Genomic DNA, 14,405 nt, shown 5'->3' with positions numbered 1-14,405 from the left:
AACTTAAGGTTAGTGCATGCTATTGTAACAAGCTGCTGACATCTTCAGTTTTTTCCCCTTAAATGTATAAGATGCAGTGCCAATTTTATAATACAGAATATTTCTTTCCTGACTTTGTCTTTCTGCTTCTAGTTTTATTTCTAACACACTAAATACTTAATGCTGCATGCGTTTCGGACGGTCACCTGTTTCTTTGTGCTTCACTCCCATCAATTCAGGTTTTCTTTCTGTTTGACTGAGGGTAGGAACACATTTTGTGTGAGAGAACACATTTTGAGAGCTGCTGTGCAGTGTAATCTTGCATTCTGCAGATGGTTGGTGTGGCCTGGTAATGATGGGGGCAGTTTTTGCCTCACTAGTTCAAATCAAGCTCACAATGGTGGTGTGATTAAAGGCTGCTTCTGTTTGATGGTTGGTTACATACCTGACCTCTCATTACAGCTCTGGCTTTCTAGTCTGTGTTCACAGAGGAACCTAGTGGTTTTGGGATTTCTGAAAACATAGATTTTGTTTCTTTTCTTCTGTGTTCTCATAGTGTATGTAAAGAAATAGTTTTGGCTGTCAATTTCCCTGTTCATGAACAATGAACTTAGGAACTAAAGCAAATGTTAAGGTCAGCCTTAACATTTTAGGTCAGCCAGATCAAGATGCAGTGCTGTAGTGAGTCCCTCTAGGCCAGGTTGGATGGGCCTTGGAGCAGCCTGGTCAAGTGGAAGGTGTCCCTGTCCATGGCAGGGCATAGGAACTGGATGATCTTAAGGTCACTTCCAACCCAAACCATTCTACACGTTATTATTTCTGTGCTTGTAGCTGAAGAAAGTGTTCTGGGCATCTCTAGAGCTCCCTGTCCTAAGGAAAGTCTGTGAGTGAAGGCTGGCTCATTTTCCCCCCTCAACCCCCCAGTCTCCCCTCCTGGTGTGTCAGAATGAATCTGTAGTGAACTGAGGACCAAGTCAAACTGTTCATAAATGAAATACTGGGGCTTTTTGTCTGTTTTACCTGAAGTGTAGGTGGCTGTGCATTTTATGTAGTGTGGGTAAAGTGTTGCAAATAATTTAAAAACTGAATTTGGTGGAAGAGGCTTTGTAGTCATCACTTCTTTGCAATGAGCTGAGATTGAATGAAAGAAAGGAAGAAGTCTAGGCTCTGATTCACTGAGACGACTGCATGCTGGGGAAGGAAAACTTACAAATAAACTAAAATACTTTAACAATATATAATAATGAATAGTTAAAGGATGTCAGATTATTGTTACATGCTAGGTTTTTGTTTCAGTTTTGAACTATGAACCCTGAAAGCCTAGTCATAAAATGCAAATTTGAAACTGCAGTTAGTGCTTTCACAATTGTTGTGATTTCACAGCACAATTATCTTCCAGTCTTCATAAATAACTGTGACTTGAGAAATTGAGAAGAAGCTATTCTGTCTCTTGGGTTATATTTCCTGAAACTTGAAATAGTAATTCTCTATGAAAAACTGAAGCTCTGAGTAATAAAGAGTTGTTGGATACAGGGGACTGTAAAGAGCCATAATACAGATTTGCAAAAGATGGCTTTGAAGATTTGTGAAATGTTTGTAAAAAATTTTAAAAATTAAATAATTGTAACCCCCCTGCAACTCAGCTGTGTGAAAAAGAAGGAAACCCACAAGACTCTTCAAAGAGTATACTACTGTATATTAGCGACCCCCTAAAAATTACTTCATTGATAATATCAGTGTTTATTTAATTTTTCCTCCTCTTTTATTGAAGCTGTCAATGGAATTCTCCACTGTAGCTGTAGAGACACATGAGAATTTGCATCAGTAGTAGTACACTATTAACCTTTTTGTAGTGAGGTGCTGAAGCATGAAAAAGACATGTTTGGCTCTGGAATCTTGTAGTAAGAGAACTTGTCACTCGGTCTTGCTTCACTGTTGCTCTTCTGTGTTGTCTTAACTTTTCAGATCTCTTTTTTTTTGGGGTACTGCTACTTGCTCTCTATCTCTTCTTCATAGTGCAGCTTGTACCTGGTGAGACTGTGAGCAACTGGGCTGGAGATAATTTTCTGACTCAAAATACAGATTCAGAGATCAGAATTAATGAGTTGCAGAAACCTGTGTGGTCTCAACGAGGAAGTTTTGAATGAAGTTTCATTCGAAAGGCAGGGGCTTCAGGAGCCAAGGCTGAACTCGGGGTCTTAAAATTTCATGGCCGCTTTAAAATGTTGCCCATGCCAGAAATGGGTCAGTGTCCTTTGCCTGCCTGAATTCCTGCATTCTTCCTTGTTACAGGAGCATTCATGGGGCTGACTGGAATTGAGGGGGCTCCCTAAGCTCTTGCTGAGGTAGCTGCATCCATGGATGCACTGCTGCCCTGCAGGGAGAGCAGTGCAGGGGTGGGGATCAATGATCTGTGGGTGAGATTCTGGTAAATGCTGGTTTGCATTGCTGGAAGTGTGCATGGAACTGTAGCTTAAGTTGTTCAGGAATGTGGTAATCTTGGGCTTCCTCTATGCTAAGCAAGGAGAGGCATCTCCAGAGGGCTAATCAGATCTTGGATGACCCAGTTTCTCACCAATACTGTAATTAAACTGCTCCTCTAAATACACAGGGTGCATGAGCAGCCATAAAATATGAACCCAAATACTGCACACAAAACTGACGTATCACATGGGGGAAATGCAGGCATGTTAGTAGAAACTAACTTCTTGTTTTAATATTTGCATTTTATTATATTGGATTTTTATTTATTCAGTTGATGTAATAATGCAGCTTCTCAGACCTTGTGGATTTTTTTTTCTCATAGTACAGCTATTGAAAAAAATCAGAGTACAAATGAAAGCTTTTTGAAATTTGTCTATATTTAAACAGATTTAAAACTATTTAAAAATTTGTTTTCATAATCTTTCCTTTATTTTTGGTCACATTTTAGGATATTTACAGCTGGTAAGTCATTGCTTCCCTTGCACTTAAAATTTATTTTTAGGTCAAAGAGGCAGATAAACAGTTTTTGACTTTTATTTTGTCTTGTATTTACTTGAACAAAGTAAGTCTTCAATCTCCATAGTGTGAAATGAAGCTGCATCTTTGCAGGAGGTTGCAGTTAAAAATGCATTAATCACATCCAGAAGCTGTGTTTGCAGGTGGTAGGTTCAAGTTCAGTAATGTCACATTTGTAGGGCTTTGCTAACAAAATGGTATTGTAAAATATTTACTGTTTAATTTAAATTAATTAATGCATAGTAAAGTTAAATTTATAAATCTCTTTGCATACATTTCAGCTACATTGACTGAACATTTTTAAAAAGGTGTTGCATTTATTTTTAAATTTATTTTTCTATAAAGGGAACTTCAAATCTATCTTCTTTCATGTGGGCTTTTTCCTGGCTGGTTGATGGGGCTTCTCTAAATAAATTAGTGCAACATGACACCTACTTTTAAAGAGGTATAATTTCTGTTTGTAAACCAAAATGTTGGCACTGGCAGGAAACTATTGTTAGGTTTGAGCTGACAGGAGAGCTGTGGCAGGAAAATTACCATCATTTATGTTGTTGGTGTTCAGTATTTTCTTATACACACACTGTTCCCCAAATGTGTTCTTTTTAGGCACTTGCACTTCACATTTATTCTGCCATGTCTGTACTGGAAATGAAGATTGGATTATTTAGAAATTATTTACTTCATGATACTCTAGTTGTGTGTGTCTCTGAAACAACAAGGATGATAAAAAGATGACTGTGATCATAATTTATGTATATTTAAACATTCATTACATGTTTTATCTATGATATCTATTTTATGTAATTATTTTTTCTTTACAATGTAAAATTATATACCTACATTAGAGATAGTAGAATTCTTCTATTTATGTGTTTATAAATAAAGGAGAATACTCTTGTAACATTTGTCTGCCTCTGTTTTGACTGATGGCCAGTAAGGAGTGCCGATTTATTATGACTAATTGGCATACACAGGAGTACATGCCTTTGGCATGATAATATTCTCCCATTACATAGTTTTTTAATTGAAATCTTAGTCTTTGGGCCTCTCTCTGTGCTCCTTTATATAGAACATGGCACAATGATGCCTTTATCGTGGCTCTTTGGTGCTCCTGCAGCAGAAGGAGTGAGTAGCACAAAAACACTGCAACCTTGTTCTCTGGAGTGAGTATCAAGTATCTGCCACTATGTAAGCAATTCATATTTCTGGGATCCTATTCATCCTGTGATAAGTTGAGGGTGGTATTCAAGTACATTCCAAAGGGGGCAGGATGCAGAAATTCCCAACTAAAATACAGATGAAAAGCAACAGGTATAAATGTAGATGTTTGGGTGGGCACCCCCTTCTCTGCATCAGGCACTGCGTAGTCACAGAACAATGTTGCAGTTTCTGCAGGAGGACTTTGAGGCTGCAGTTTTAAGCTCCCTATTGGTGGTGTTATTTCCTGTTGATTCAAAGAATTCACAAAACAGCTGAATGGGATGAAGGATCAGAAATGGACTAAAGAAGAACTTTCCCAACAGCAGTGTAAATGAGGTGTTCACAGAACTTTCCTTGCCTGTCGTGAGTCATGTTGATTCTCACTTTCCTTGCAAATGATTGAATAATATGCAGCACTGTGTAGGAAAAGTGAAGTACTGCTACTCAGTGGTGTAGCTTTATCACAGACATGAAAAATAATTGAGTTGCAGTCTTATTTTGTGTTGTTATTCATGTTCATATTCAAGAAATAAAGCACCTGATTTAAAAGATGTGGTTTTTTTTAAGATAAATTACTGTGTTTCAAGAAAAATTATTTTGACTTGCTTTACTCAGCTACTGATAGTAAACGACTTCTTTGATTTGTAACACAGTTGGAAAATATTTGGGGTTGTTGCCAGAAGTGGGGTTATGTAAGTAATATCAGTGGGATTATTGGCTCTGTATTTGTTTAAATTTAAGATCTTTTCTTAAACTCTCCAGCCTGTTATCCCTTCAGTATTTACAAGGATGGTTGCAGATGTTTGTGGTAACAAAGTAGCTGCACTAAGGTGATATCCTATCAAGCAGCTGATTATAAGGCTTGTTTAAGCTCTCATTACTAAGGATCCTCTCCCCTATAATTAAAGTATTTTAATACCTAAAATTATGTCAGAGACTGGCAAGATAACACTGGAATTTTTTCAAGACTATTGGTAAACCTGTTCCTATCCTGCTCAAAATTTCTGAAGCAAGCACAAATCTGTGTAGAACTCCCAAGTTCTTCTGGTTTGAGAAGCTGGTATGAGGTGTTGTTTTCTTTCTTCTCTTCCTTTTTTTCCTCAGTTTTATTTTGTGTTACTTAATGGTATCCAGAATAGAAGGCATACCAACACGCTGTAGAACCTCAGTGCTTTTGGCCAGGGCAATCATTAATCTAACAGATCACTGATGTATAAGGGCACTTTGTATTAATAAAGCAGTTTGGTTTGCCATAGGAGAGGATTCTTGAATGCAGTCTTTCTGTTTTAGCCTTGAAAAGCTCTTTGAAAACCTGCCTAATTCTGTGGTGGAGTGCTGAAAGCCTTACTCAGAGCTCTTTAGAGCACCAGTCAGACTGACTTGCCAGAAGTTTTAGGGACATAGGGAAGTAAGTCTCTCACCAGAATGTTCTGCTGCATTCAATAGAAAGCTTTTTCCTTCTCTTTTATTTTTTAATAGTAGAATTTTATACAGCATTATGCAAGGAGTTTTATTTTGTGGTGCTACTGTGACCGAGTTGTACAAACAGTACAATGGCATAACCTTAATTTCCTGCTCTCCCCCAAATTTAGCTTTGAGGTGACACTTGTGGGCCGCAACTCCAAGTTTTTGGAGAGATGCTGTGCTACAGCCATGCTTGTGGTCAGGCTGCTCTGCAGACCCTCTTTGCTGTGGGAGCTTCAGTGCAGTTACAGCTCATATTATTTTATATCTGGCTGCAAAAACTAGACAAGCTTTTAGCTTCCTCTCTTCCCCAGTTGCATCAAATTACTGTAAGAGTGTTTGAAGGATGTCACGGTCTTGGAGAACAGGAGAGAAAAAAATTGGTCTTTTGCTTGCTGTAAAAAGGAGGTACAAATTGAAAAGTGTCAATTTTGCTTTTTATTTCCTCCTCACTTCCTTCCCTGTCCCCCACCTCCCTTTTCTATATCAGAAGCAATGACAAAATATTTGTATGTTTTGCTCTAAGTATGTGGTAGGAAAGTTTTCTTTTTAGAGCGAGGGCTAATGAGTCACTTTTGGTGACATTTCAGTATTTATTTATTCCTTGTGCATTAAAACAAACTAAAAGAAATAATATTTATGTGAAACTCACTGTAAGGCTCTTGAGTGTTTTCTTCCCTCTTCTTAATGCAGTCAGTCATTAAATGGAACATCCATTTAGAAGAACTAACACAGTTTGTGTTTTGTTTAACACTGTATATTCAGTGGACTTACAGGATGATGTAACAAGGCCAGGTTACCTGGATGTTATTCAGTGAAATTTAACAAGGATAAATCCACTGCAGGGGGGGATGATGGCACTTCTGTTCCTTTAGCACTGGTGTAGTGCCTTTGGGAGTTAAAATGCTAGGTTGCAGTGCCTGAATGTAATACTGGGTGGAGTGATGACCCTTCTTGTCTGGACCATGGCAGTTGCTGGCTGAAACTTGGCATGATATTAAATTCTGTACAGCTGCAGAGAGCACAGAGAACAGTAAATACACTAAGGTTGCCCATCTGCCAAAACTGGGGCCGTGTTAGTAGGTCCCTGTGTTCTTGTTCATGGAATAAGTAGGTAAGACATTTTTCATTTGGATAAATTGACTGTCTGAAGGTGAAGCTGACTAAAGAAGTCTCAGATGCCCAAGTGTTTCCACCATTTTTTCACTGATGAGGGAATAGGAGCACTGTTCAACAGTGGGAGCATGTAAGTAGTCACAGTTAACATGATTGTCACATTCAAGTGCCAAGTTTGGATTTTTAAAACACTTTAGTTAAAATCTGCTTTGAAAGACTGCATGCTGAGTGAACACAGAAGGAGAGCAGGAGGCAGAAATCTGAAAGTGACAGGTAATGGTGTGTCCCATTACAACACAAGTGCAGGAAGCAAACAGACCCAGGTACACTTCCCTTTATAGGAGGGTAGTTCCTTCTGCTCTGTGTGGCCTTTGGGTTAATTTCCATTGGCTACTTTTGAGATGTTGAATTTGTTCTTCCTTTGAATGTGTCTCTAACAGTTTTTCTCTTTACTAAGGTAGGTTGCATTTGTGGGATTAGATGCCACCCTTAAGCGTTAGATTAATCTGTTACAGAGTATTTTGAAAGTTTTGATTTTTCTTGCAGAGGCAGAAAGCCACACTGTATTTGCTGCACAAACTATGGCTGCAAATACATGGGCTTAATAAAAGTAGTGTGTATTTTGCAGTGGACTAACAAGATTTGATGTTCTTCCTGGTGCCTCTCTACAGCTGCATTTTATTACTTGGATTAAATATCATCCTAGAAATGTACATGCAGTGAAGGATTTAATCATGCTAACAAATAGCAGTGCATAGAATTTTCTAGTTTTTCTTTGCCTCAGGGAGGTACAAGATTATTAGTCTCATTCATGTCCTCTTCAAAAGAAAACCAAGTAAGGGTTTAAATTAAAAGCAAAGTTTTTATTTTTCTTCTTTCTTTGAGTTGAACACACATTCACTTTTATCAGTCTATGCCTGATTAAACTAATGAATGTACTTTGACTTCAGTATTTGCACATGTAAGATAGTAATAGTTTTGATTTTTGTTTAATATAGCAAAACCAAAAGAAGTATTTAATGACTAGTGTGGCTTCTTTCTGTGTGCTTAGGTTTGACAGAACATTTAATGATATCCTTTAGCTTAAGATAAATTCGTTGATTAGCACTACAGCCATGACCCAAATCCAGGCAGTGTAAAATTGCAACATATTCTGTTTGAAATGCTGCATATTATTGGGGAATATATTTTAAATAGTTTTTGTTATTGTAATTGCAGCTTCATTAATGTCTGATTTCTTTTTGAGACTTCTAGTATGGAATTTTTTTCTTCTCAGAAAAATCTTCATTTGCAGCTAAAGCTACATGAAAACTTGCCATCTAATATGAGGAAGACTGAGAAATCCTGTGGGGTGTGTGCATTCACTGAGATGAGATCTTGTACTACCATCCTCTTTCTTCCTCCTGTTTAAAAAAACCCCACCAAACATTATTTTATCAATAATTTAAAATGGACTGATTAGAGACAACCTTTTTTTTGGGGGGGTGGGTGGGGTGGAGAGTGGTGGTGGAATTCCATTTGCTTTGTTATTGTTTTCTTGATAATTTCTTGGGCCTTATAAAGTGATCATTTGGCCTTTGAAGGGCATGATGTGTGTGAGGAGAAAGAAATTGAATTAATTTGATGATTCACAATAAGAATCTGTGATTCTGTTCTTACTCATTTCTGTAATGCTTTGTAGCCTGCTTAACACAATCCTAATCACACAGACCCAAAAGACATGAGTACCTCTGTATCTAAGGAATTCTGCACTGCAGCCTGAGCTACTCCGTTTGCCAGGTCTTTATGGGTTAAATATCTAAGAGCTTTTGGGACCCTTTGAACTGTTGCTGAATGGTGCAGTTTAGATGCACTTGTATGTCTAAACTTTCTACAGAAAATACAGGAGAAAAGAAGCAGCAGTACCCTTTGGTTATGGAGGTGACAGGTATAAAACACATTTATTGGGAAGAAAAAATAAATTGTACATCTATAAATGCTTTTTTCCTTTTTGTAAATAGTTTTTCTATTTTTTTTTGGAAGAGTGCATCAAGATTTACATGAGCACAAACTTCTGCTAGTGATCTCCATTAATGTCTGGTGTTTGTTATCAGAGTGATAAAAGTGATCTACACAGGCAGTTCCCTTGGCTTCATCGTGGTTCTCTGGGAGACTCGCTGTCTGTCGTGTTATAGTCTAGAGCCAGGTGCAGAATGTGCTGTAGCAAGAGCTGGGGGAGTGAAAACTGTGCAAGAAGGGTGACAGTGAGAGCACTGAGCAGGGATGGCATTGTGCAATGTGTAGTTTTTCTTCACTGTGTGCTGTAAGCTGTTTTCTTCACTGTGTACTGTGCAGAATATGGCTCTGTGTTTTTCTGTCTTCCCTTTATTCCCAGTTACAGCATTTCTTTTTCTGTTTTGGGTTTATAAGGTTTTTTCCTGGAACAGGTAGAATTACTTTCATTGACCATTTATTGACGTTTTCCATCATCCGAATTTAATGAACAGCTTCTTAAAGTGCAAAGAAAAACAGACTTTAAAAAAATAGCTGTCTCTTGAAATTATTACTTTTAAAGCCTTTAGATCAAGCTACTTTCTCTTCCCAAGAAGATGCCTTCTAAATAAGGCTCCTAGATCTGCAGCCATAGTTTTATGCTTTAAAAGTGGTAGCAAACCTGCTAAAAATGAAGAAAAAAATACTCCTGAGTGGATGCAAATTCTGTTGGATTAAGCAGTTACTGACTCTGAAGGACCATTGAGAAGACTGTGAGGATATTTATTTATTTTTTTGAATGCTTTGAAAAATGCATAGCCAAAAGCAGTCACTTTTGAAAAATTACCTCCTGAATAATAAATGGAATTGTGTCACTGGTGCAAACATTTTTTTCAAGAAAGGCTATCAGAATTTCACATAGGAATTCCTGAGAGCATGAGGTTTTCTCCTTTTTGCCTCTTACATGCTTCAGAGAATGATCTGTAGAAAATAATGACGATTAAGAATTTAAAGTTTCAGAGATTTATGGGGACAGTTAGTTATTGATTTGGAACTCTAGAATTCTTGTCCAGCTATGATAGATTACTGAAAACTTAGAAAAAAACTGTAGGCTTCAGTTCAGAGATTGGAAAATTAATAAAAAATATTAGTGAGAAACAGTAGATAACCTACTTCATAGCAGCTGTAGTAGTAATTTGTATTATGGTATATTGTTTTAGAGCTCAGTGCCTAATTGTTTTGAGATAATAATTTGAAGACAGGAAAAGATGGGAGTATCATAAAACAAAATGTTTCTGAGGATAGTGGGGATAGTTAAAGTATTTGCCTTAGCTGCTGGATAGACTTTATCTGAATTCATTATTTTTGCAATAAATAAACAGGTTTTTTTTTTGTGAAGGGACTATGCAAATGTTATAATATACTCTTCCTTTTATTTGACATTTAAAGAATCTTTTTCCTGATGCTTGACTTGTATTTCTTTAATTCTTTAATCTATTCTTGAAAACTTTTATCCTGCATATGAGAGAGTGGTTCTTGATGGGAAAATAATCTTCATTTTCTGAGCCTCCTTGCTGAGATGGGAGGGACGATGAAGCAGTTGTGCCGTGTGTGGTTCCTGAAACTGCAGCTTTTAAAGCAAGCATTCCAATGGGTCATTAAGAGCAGGTGCCCTCACTTTTGATGGCACTGGAGTTTTTACAGCCCCTGTTCCAGACAGCCCTGCTGGGACAGTCCTGCCCACAGCCCTGCTGACTCGTAGGGTGCTGCAATAGCTTCTGGGTGTTACAGCTTAGAGAGGAGGGTCCAAAGAGCAAATGCACCCTGCTCCCTTGTAAATCCTCGTCTCCTGCCTCTAACGTCAGACTTTGCTCTATTGCAGAACAAGCGTCACCAGAAGTGTTTTGTGTATTTATTTGCTTTCTAGAAGACTTAAGGCTTGATCCTGCTTCCATTGAAACATTAGTGACAGGACTGCCCTGGGCTAGGAATTTCCTGGCCATTTTGTTATGGGCTCTCCATTCCCTGGGGTGTCAGGCCTGAAAGCTTGGCATCTTAACCGTGTGTGGAGTCTGACAGGTAGGGAACAGGACACAGTTCTGTCTGTGGGGAACACAGGGGAGGATGAAGAAGTCAGAGCTGCACAGGTTTCTGCAGAGATGTTGGGAGTAATCAATATGCAGAATATCTGAATTCTGGACAGTTCAGGTTGATAAGAGATAGAAAAAGAACAGTGACAGTAACTTTGCATCTCAACTGCAGGGCTGTTGTTCCTATGAGGGAAAGCCCTCGAGCCATTGCAGTGGGTTGGGTTTTTCTCTGTTAGTAGCTTGTACATCTTTCTGTAAACGAGGACACAACAAGCAGGCACTTTTTGGGTAGCTGCAATGCTGCCTGGGAAAACCCTGAGGGTTCTTGATGGTTTTTTAATAGCCTAGACAGAATGCTGTGAATATATAAACATTACAGATTAGAAGAAGAGAGAAAGAGAAAATATTAAGTCTTCCTCAGAATCGAATTCTGATCTTCCCCACCCCCTGTCAAATACCTTTGACAAATACCCACTGAGCTATCCTTCTGCAGCATCATTTGTGCTCTAAATGTGTTACCTCCTGGCAATATGCTTCATGAAAAAGAACTGCTTCCAAAGATCAGTTAATTATAATTACGTTAATGGAAGCATTTTTATTCTGAATTATGATAGCTGACTAATCAGGATGCAGGTCATTGTTATTATTATGCTTGGGAGAGATCAGGGGCTGTACACAGTGGTCCATAAAATCCCATCGTGGTTAACTGTTCCTTTCAATACCAGTGTACTCCATCATGTTGTTAACATGTGCATGATTTCTGTATTCCCTACAATTTTGAAGTCAAGGAAGAAAAGCAAAATCCAAGAACATCATCAAGCACATATTGCTTAGCAAGCTCTCTGTCAGAGAGGAAAAATGCTTGGCAGAGATCAGTGGTCTGTGACTGAATATGTAGCACTACTTTTTTTCTCAAACAAAATCTACTCAAATTGTCACACTAAATTTATGATGGGTTTCTTAGTGGTTCACCTTGTGTATCTCTGTCAGAATTCCTGTGATCTGGTATGTCCTTGTCCACAGTGGGTGTTTTATCAGGATGTATGGCCTGAGAGGTGGCAGTTGTAGTGACAGATTGTTGGTTCAGTACCAGTCAAAGATAAGAGTGAACTGTAACCAAGTTCTGACTCACAAGTAACAGATGAAATTATACAATTTAGTGTGTTTTATTTCTACAAGTCTTTTTGGTATTGCCTCTATACTATAGCAGTTTTAATGTTGCTGTCTTTGTGTATACATTGATTTGAGGAAAGATAAATAGCAGCCACCAAGATTACTGTGTAATTCTTCAAAGTTTCAGTGATTTGTTGAAATTTCTTATTTATAATGCTCGCTTCAGACTTGCACCATTTTCTTTACATTGCATATTGGAATGTTGTTTTCATTTTCCTAAACTATTTTAAGGCTTTGCAAGTTTTGTCAGTTTTTTTCTATGTGCCAATTGTCACAATAAAGAAGAGGGAGAAACTGCTGTGCATACCAACTTTGGAAACTGTTTCACATTGAGGAAGGCAGGTGTGATGTGAAAATGACTTCCAGTCCTGAAGTTTTTGTGTGTCTCTCTTGAAAAGGGAGGACACGGACCTGTACCATCAAGGTAAGGGACAGTTTGGAACTACTGTTAGGAACTACAGTTAGGAACTACTTCCTTTTTGCAGTTGGGAGTAGGTACTGAAGTGCTTAATTTCTTCCTTTTGAAATAATTTTTCAGAAAAGTAGGTACAAGTCATCCTTCTTTCTTCCTCTGCTCCCCTTTCCCAGCTGTTAGCCTTTGTCAGTCCACTGTCCTCTCCTTGTTCAGCACTTGAGAATGTTGCTGTAGCAATGAGATAATCAAGTTCGTTTAAAAATCAACTGTAGGATCTGCAAGGTGTATTCTTGCTTTGGAAGACTAAGTGGATATTATTACTGAGTATTTTATTCAACTTTATCTCTTTTTTCTTCCTTTCTCCTCCTATCCATAGTATGTTCCTATAAGGACCATCAGAAGTTTAGTAGTTCTGTAGTAGTTGTGTTTTGTGCACCATGAACTTAGAAGTCAGTTTTTTAGAGAAAATTTGCAATGTAATATAGTTGCAAGTAATGATATTCCTTTGGTTTTATATATTTGACTTGGAGAGAAGTTGTTTGATTACCCAGCTAAATACAGAACAAATGCCTTATGGTGAGATAATTGTGGAAAAAAATCTTCCAATGGCAGTTTTGACCACTGGATTATTAAATAACAGACTTCCAGGTAAACCTTACTGCACAACCCTACATTTTACATCTTATTTAAATGTTCTGAAATTATACTTGTTCTGGAAGGGTCTGCTTGTAGTGATCTTCTCCAAACTTCTCTAGGTATAAAGTCATTGGTATTGAACCTGGAATTTAACTTCAGGTCCAGGAGTTAGAAATGATTCTTAATATAGAAAAGTTGAGGATTCTGTCTGTAACATTTTGAAGAATGTTTCTTCAAGCTTCCTCTTGAATGGACACTTGAATGTTTACAGAGTGGGAGAATAAATCAGACAGCCTGGCAGGGAGAAGGGTTTTACTTGTCTGTGAATGAGACTGACATATAATAGCCATAGTTTGTTGTTCCTGTGCTCTGTATGATTCAAGAGACTGACATGGATGTGGATAAATACGCCAGTAAATCTTAAAATCTGAAATGCTTGTGATGTGAGCAGCTGGAAATGGAAAAATGGAAAGAGATGACCTCTTCTCCCCCCCAACACTTAAGCAATGGGAACAGAAGGTCTAAAGGGCAGAGAATGTGGCCTGTGGTTTGTTTTCATGTTATGATTTTCAGAACATGTAGTTGGCTTCCTAAATTGATCTCTGTGTGTGCAAGGCATCGCTGTGCTGTGTAGAAATTCAGTTTTCAGAAGTGTTCACAGAGCCTCTTCCGGCCTGACAGTTATTTAAAGTGATCACATAAAACATGATTCCTCAGGATTTTTTTACTTTTTTTTTTTGGTTAGCTCTGCAGAGGTTTTGGCAAAAAGCACTTCTGAAGGGCCTTTGTACATTTTTCAAACGTCATTAGAAATGTTGCCGGGCGCATACAGCAATCTGCCTGCCTAAAATTACCTGACAGAGGTAATGAAAGAAATGACAATACCTTTGCTGAAAGAGTTCTTTGGGCTTCTGGTGGTGGGTGAGAGAACGCCTGAAATGCTCCCAGGATTTCCAGCGTGCCTCCCGGTGTGTGAGAATTCCTGTCACGTACAAGGGTGACAGAGGTTTCTGTTCCAGGGGGCAGAAAAGGAGCCCGATGAATGTCTTTAGCAGGAGTTTGCTTGTGCCTGATGGAGTTTTTGCAGGCTGGGTTTAATTTTAGTTCTCTTGGCGGGTCTGACACTGGCTCTGCACTGCACCGGAGTCTTTAAGCATTACGTGAAATTTCATGAACTGAGACTGACTTGAAAAGAGGATGCAGCCACACTTGTTAGTTACTGAGCCAGGGGAGCGTGCTGCATCTGTCGGCAGTCGCTTCAAGGGGTTTTATTTTTCTAGCCACTTTGTGAACGTTTCCTTTAAACTTTATTTAGGGAAATCAGTATGTGTTCTCTGCAGTAAAGAATTCTAAAATGTTCT

The 14,405-nt window shown here is 38.3% G+C and overlaps 1 protein-coding gene across 10 annotated transcripts in view; it reads left to right on the top strand.

The window, feature by feature from the left end:
* The window catches only part of USP6NL (USP6 N-terminal like), a 110,903-nt gene that overhangs the window by 8,274 nt on the left and 88,224 nt on the right, over nt 1-14,405 (top strand). The gene's annotated exons all lie outside the window — the stretch shown is intronic.

The sequence above is a fragment of the Anomalospiza imberbis genome, chromosome 5, assembly GCF_031753505.1.
Source record: "Anomalospiza imberbis isolate Cuckoo-Finch-1a 21T00152 chromosome 5, ASM3175350v1, whole genome shotgun sequence".
Taxonomy (NCBI): domain Eukaryota; kingdom Metazoa; phylum Chordata; class Aves; order Passeriformes; family Viduidae; genus Anomalospiza; species Anomalospiza imberbis.
This window is presented reverse-complemented; position numbering and strand designations above follow the sequence as displayed.